Genomic DNA, 7,002 nt, shown 5'->3' on the forward strand with positions numbered 1-7,002 from the left:
GCTGAGCAAAAATCTGATTCAGAGACTGAAAAGGACTGCAGATGCTGTTGGATTCTGACCTCTCTACACTCAAAATAGATTTTCTGGAGCTACAGAAGTCCAATTGGCGCGCTCTCAACGGCGTTGGAAGGTAGACATCCTAAGCTTTCCAACAATGTATAATAGTCTATACTTTGCTCGAGATTTGATGGCCCAAACAGGCGTTGCAAATCAGCTTCAGAATTCCCGGCGTTTAACGCCGGAACTGGCACAAAAATTGGAGTTAAACGCCCAAACTAGCATAAAAGCTGGCGTTTAACTCCAGAAAAAGTCTCTACACATGAAAGCTTCAATGCTCAGCCCAAGCACACACCAAGTGGACCCCGAATGTGGATTTTTACGTCATTTACTCATTTCTGTATACCCTAGGTTACTAGTTCACTATTAATAGGACCTTTTGATATTGTATCTCAACCTCATGACACTTTACACATTTCATATTGTACCTTCTACGACATGAGTCTCTAAACCCCATGGTTGAGGGTGAGGAGCTCTGCTGTGTCTTGATGGATTAATGCAATTACTACTGTTTTTCATTCAAACACGCTTGCTTCTATTCTAAGATATCACTTGTTCCTAAACCTGATGAATGTGATGATCCGTGACACTCATCATCATTCTCACCTATGAACGTGTGCCTGACAACCACCTCCGTTCTACCTTAGATTGAGTAGATATATCTTGGATTCCTTAATCAGAATCTTCGTGGTAAAAGCTAGAATTGATGGCGGCATTCAAGAGAATCCGGAAGGTCTAAACCTTGTCTATGGTATTCTGAGTAGGATTCAATGATTGAATGACTGTGACGAGCTTCAAACTCCTGAAGGCTGGGCGTTAGTGACAGACGCAAAAGACTGGATTCTATTCCAACCTGATTGAGAACCGACAGATGATTAGCCGTGCTATGACAGAGCGCGTTGAACATTTTCACTGAGAGGATGGGAGGTAGCCATTGATAATGGTGAAACCCTATATACAGCTTGCCATGGAAGGAGTCTTGCGTGCTTGAAGAAGAAGACAGTAGGAAAGCAGAGATTCAGAAGATAGAGCATCTCCAAAACTTCAGCCTGTTCTCCATTACTGCAAAACAAGTACTTATTTCATGTTTTTTTACTTTTCACAATCAACCCTGATAATTATTGATATCCTGACTAAGAGTTGCAAGATAACCATAGCTTGCTTCAAGCCGACAATCTTCGTGGGATCGACCCTTACTCACGTAAGGTATTACTTGGACGACCCAGTGCACTTGCTGGTTAGTTGTGCGGGATTGCAAAAGTGTGATTGTAATTTCGTGCACCAAAGACTCACAAGAACAAAAGAAAGAACACCAAACTTAAAAGTTTTAGAAAACCAAAATAAAATTTTCGAAAACTAAAGAAAAATTAACAAGAAAATACCAAACTTAAAGTTTGGCACAAGATTTAATCAAAGAAAAATTATTTTTGAAAAAAGTTTTAAAAAGAAGATGCCCAATTACCAAGAACACAAATACAATGCTCTAGCCAATTGAGCTATAAATATAACGTGTTTTAAAGAGGTATTTTTAATAAATAATTTTTTTTAAAAACTGATATTTTGAAAAAGCATAAGAAAAACAAGAAATGACACAAAACAAGACAAACTAAAGATCAAACAAGGAAAATAGACAAGAACAACTTGAAGGTCAAAGATGAACAAAGAACATGCAATTCGAAAATTGAAAGACAAAGAAAAGCATGCAATTGACACCAAACTTAAAACATGACACTAAACTCACATAAAAACTAAAAATTAATAAAGAAAAATAATATTTTTGGAATTTTTTTTTTGAAAGGAAAATAAAAGACTCTGACCCAAAAGACAAAATTTTCCTAATCTAAGCAACAAGATTCACCGTCAGTTGTTCAAACTCAAACAATCCCCGGCAACGGTGCCAAAAACTTGGTGCACGAAAATTACACTCACACTATGTAATTCCGCACAACTAACCAGCAAGTGCACTGGGTCGTCCAAGTAATACCTTATGTGAGTAAGGGTCGATCCCACAGAGATTGTTGGCTTGAAGCAAGCTATGATTTTCTTATTATTCTTAGTCAGGATACCAATAGGGTTCTTTAGTTTCAAGTGTAAAAAGTAAAAGAGCATGAAACTAGTAATTGTTACGCAGTAATGGAGAATGTGTTGGAGTTTTGGAGATGCTTTGTCTTCTAAATCTCTGCTTTCCTACTGTCATCTTCTTCACGCACGCAAGGATCCTTCCATGGCAAGCTGTGTGTTGGTGGATCACCGTTGTCAATGGCTACCATCCATCCTCTCAGTGAAAATGCTCCAGGTGCGCTGTCACCACACGGCTAATCATCTGTCGGTTCTCACTCATGCTGGAATAGGATCCATTAATCCTTTTGCGTCCATCACTACACCCAACCCTTGTGAGTTTGAAACTCGTCACAGTCATTCAATCCTTGAATCCTACTCGGAATACCACAGACAAGGTTTAGACCTTCCAGATTCTCATGAATGCTACCAATGGATTCTAGCTTACACCACGAAGATTCTGATTAAGGAATCCAAGAGATACTCATCCAATTTAATATAGAACGGAGGTGGTTGTTGATGTGTGGAAAATAATCCAACACAAAACTCACCGGCAAGTGTACCGGGTCGCATCAAGTAATAAAAACTCACGGGAGTGAGGTCGATCCCACAGGGATTGAAGGATTGAGCAATTTTAGTTTAGTGGTTGATTTAGTCAAGCGAATCAAATATTGGTTGAGTGGTTTATATTTAACAGAAGCTAAATTGCTTGGAATGTAAAGGGAGAGGGGAGTATTGCAGTAAATTAAATAGAAGGAAAGTAAAAGATGCTGAATCTTAAAGAACAAGAAATTAAATGACTGAAACTTAAAGTGCAAGAAATGTAAATTGCGGTAACTTAAAGTGCAAGAAATATAAACTGCTTGAATGGAAAGAGGGATTTGAGGATTGGGAATTCAGAATTTAAACAAGGGAAATTAAATTGCAACAATTAATAAAACAGAAAATGTATTGGAATAAACTAGATCTCAAACAGAAACGGAAATTAACTTGCAGCAAGGGTTCACAGAAGAACCAAAAAGGAAAATGGGATCTCAGGTCTCAAGAGACTAGAAAGCAAAGTCTAGATCTCAATTGCCTTCCCAGATCCAAGTTCACAAAGCAATTAACCAGAAATTGAAGAAGAAGCAGTAAAGGAATTGTGATTAAACTCAATTATTCAGAAGAGGAATTAAAGAGATTTTGAATGGAGATTGAGACGGAATTTCCTCAATTCTTCACACCCAAAACTCAAAACAAGAAAAATAAAAGTGCCCAAGCAAGAACGAGGTAGAAGGGAGATCAATTCTCCTCCCCAATTCTCTGAAATCTCAGTGAAGTCCAAGAGAAGTTCCAAAGCTCAAAATAAAAGTGAAGGTTCAAAGGAAAATTCAAAGTTTAAAACTAAAGCAAAAGGTTTTAATTACATCAAACTAGCTCCTATTTATACACTTTCCATTCTTGGATCTTAGGATTTGGATGGGCTTTTGATTTGGTGAAGAAATGAATTTTATTGGATTTTTAATCCAATTTTAGCCCATGAAGGATTGCTTCCAGGAGGCTGCCCTGCCCTTGTGGAGGGCAGGGCAGGATTTTATGCGTGCAGCCTTGGTGCGAGCGTGGTGCGTTGGTGTGCGCTGCAGGATGCTGCCCTGCCCTCGCAGAGGGCAGGGCAGAAAATTTCTGGTGCGCCAATTTGGTGCCTGTGCGCGCTGCTGGTGCTGCCGAATGATGCTTTGGTGCGCCAGGTTGGTGCGCTGGCCGTGCCACAACAAAATGCTGCCCTGCCCTCGCGGAGGGCAGGGCAGTGTTTCCAAATTGAAGTCCCGTGTTCGAGACTTGGCCGATACACACGCTACCCATTTTCCTTGGCTTTCTTGGCACCATAATGAATCCTAGTTCCTTGCTTCCTCTTTGTCCCGTGTTCAACTCTTGTGGCAAGCATTGGTAGGCTTTTTCCTTTGATTTATTTTCCATGAAGGCCCGATACTGCCCTTGTGGAGGGTAGGGCAAGGTTTTGCTCTTCTTTGATCCAAGGCACAATTTTGTGCTCTGCCCTTGTCGTGGGCAGGGCAGAGTTGCCTCATTAAGCCTTGTTCCCTTATGTTGCCCTCCTAGAGGGCAGTGTGCCCTTGTGGAGGGCAATGCTTGCTTCCCTCCTTCATAAGCCACGCCTTTTTCTCCTTTGGCCACACTTTCTTAGGCCACGCTTTCTCTTTTATTCTTTTCTTCACCTACAATCAACCAAAACAACTACTTAAAATATCACTAAATTCACAAGGCTTATAAATCAATTAAAATTCAATTAAATTTAGCTTAAACCTCATGAGTTAGCATCAAATTAATGGTAGTTGCTTGATCTAAAGAAGTTATGCATTTTCACTCCAAATCACTTACTTAAGATGCAAGAAAGTGCATAAAGACTAATAAAACAAGTGAAATTAGCATGAAAAATGGGTATATGATGACTTGTCATCAGTTGTCAGGCACGCATTCATAGGTTGAGAATGGTGATGAGTGTCACGGATCATCACCTTCTTCATATTGAAGTGCGAATGAATATCTTAGATAGAAACAAGCGTGTTTGAATAGAAAATAGAAATAATTGCATTAATTCATCTAGACGCTGCAGAGCTTCTCACCCCCAACAATATAGTTTAGAGACTCATGCCTTCAAAAAGTACAAAGTTCATATCTAAAATGTCATGAGGTATAAAATAAGTCTCTAAAAGTCGTTTAAATACTAAACTAGTAATCTAGGTTTACAGAAAATGAGTAAACTAAGATAGATAGTACGTAAATTCACTTCTGGGGCCCACTTGGTGTGTTCTGGGGCTGAGAATTGAGCTTTTCACGTGCTTGGGCTGTTTCTGGAGTTAAACGTCAGGTTGTAACCTGTTTCTGGCGTTTAACTCCAACTTGCAACCTGTTTCTGGCGTTCAACGCCAGAATGCAACATGGAACTGGCGTTAAATGCCAGTTTACGTTGTTTATCTTCGAGCAAAGAATGAACTATTATATATTGTTGGAAAGCCCTAGATGTCTACTTTCCAACCCAGTTAAGAGCGTGCCAATTGGAGTCATGTAGCTCCAAAAAATCCATTCCGAGTGCAGGGAGGTCAGAATCCAACAGAATCAGCAGTCCTTTTTCAGCCTGAATCTGATTTTTGCTCAGCTCCTTCAATTTCAGCCAGAAAATACCTGAAATCATAGAAAAATACACAAACTCATAGTAAAGTCCAGAAATATAAATTTTTCCTAAAAACTAATAAAATATACTAAAAACTAACTAAAACATACTAAAATTTACATGAAATTACCCCCAAAAAGCGTATAAAATATCCGCTCATCATCTCTTTCCCAGTGGGTGGATGTCATTGTCCTTGGGGAGGAATCCCTTGTTGACACTGATTATATCACTGATCTTTGTACTCACCATAGAATTTGTGTTCTTGATGAGGATGAACCCAAGTACGAGTTGATTGCCCCGGGTTCTGAAGACCGAGTTTGCTTTGGGAAGGCTGTTGAGACTGACCCTCCTTTCTTTTTTTATGTATGATTGTCTGTTTACCCGTTTGGGGGTTCTTCTGCCATTTTTTGATTTTGAAATATTCTTATTGTCGCATTGTCGCATTGCTCTCACCCAGCTTCTCCCCAATTCTTAGGGTTTCATGAAAATTTATCAACTTGTTAGTCGTGAATTAGGTTTTCCAACTTCTTTGAAGATTTTCTTCTTTCTTTTTCATATGACCAAGCCCTTTAGTGGGCAAAATAATAAACAACAGTGGGTATCTTTCTGGGCCATTCAAGGTTGGAATGTTTTGACCCTTTTTGATGAATTTTTCCATGACTTCAAAAACCTTCTTTTTTAAAGTTCAAGCCGTAGAGGGTCACCACCCCCTTTTCTTAGATGAAAATTCTTCTCCCCGTTTTCTCCTTTACTGGTCAGAGGCCTCTCATATAAAGAAATATGGCCTGGATGACTTAGACGAGCTGGAGGAGGCTATTGTGGGGTTCTTCCGAGAAGTTTGGGGAAGAGCCCTTATCTTGATACAAAAAAGTTTCTTCAGGGGTCTCCGACTTTTGTACTAACTCAATTAGGTAGCTTTATTATTGTTTTTCTATTATTTTCCAACTTCATTTTGCTACTTCCGACTTTGATCTCTTTTCGAGCTGTTATTTCCGACTTGTAGGCTAATTCTTTTATCATTTCTTTTTGCAGAAATGGTGAAGAAGAATTCCAGTTCCTCCTATCAGAAGGTCCAAGATGCTAAAAAGAGATCTCGAGCCCGAGTAGATACTGCCAGGGCTGCTGGCACTCTTGCTCTTCTTCTTCCTCCTCCTCCTCCTCCTCTTTGCAACTTGAGGACCCCCTCTCGTCCCATTGTGATATTGGTGCACGAAATTGCAATCACACTTTTGCAATCCCGCACAACTAACCAGCAAGTGTACTGGGTCGTCCAAGTAATACCTTGCGTGAGCAAGGGTCGATCCCACAGAGATTGTTGGCTTGAAGCAAGCTATGGTTATCTTGTAAATCTTAGTCAGGATATCAGAAATTATCAGGATTGATTGTGAAAAGCAAAAGAACATGAAATGATTACTTGTTTTGCAGTAATGGAGAATAGGTTGAGGTTTGGAGATGCTCCATCTTCTGAATCTCTGCTTTCCTACTGTCTTCTTCTTCAAACATGCAAGTCTCCTTCCATGGCAAGCTATATGTAGGGTTTCACCGTTGTCAATGGCTACCTCCCATCCTCTCAGTGAAAGCGATTGCATATGCTCTGTCACAGCATAGCGGAATTCATCTGTCGGTTCTCAATCAGGCCGGAATAGAATCCAGTGATTCTTTTGCGTCTGTCACTAACGCCCCGCCTTCAGGAGATTGAAGCACGTCACAGTCATTCA

The sequence above is a fragment of the Arachis duranensis genome, chromosome 6 (assembly GCF_000817695.3).
Source record: "Arachis duranensis cultivar V14167 chromosome 6, aradu.V14167.gnm2.J7QH, whole genome shotgun sequence".
NCBI lineage: Eukaryota > Viridiplantae > Streptophyta > Magnoliopsida > Fabales > Fabaceae > Arachis > Arachis duranensis.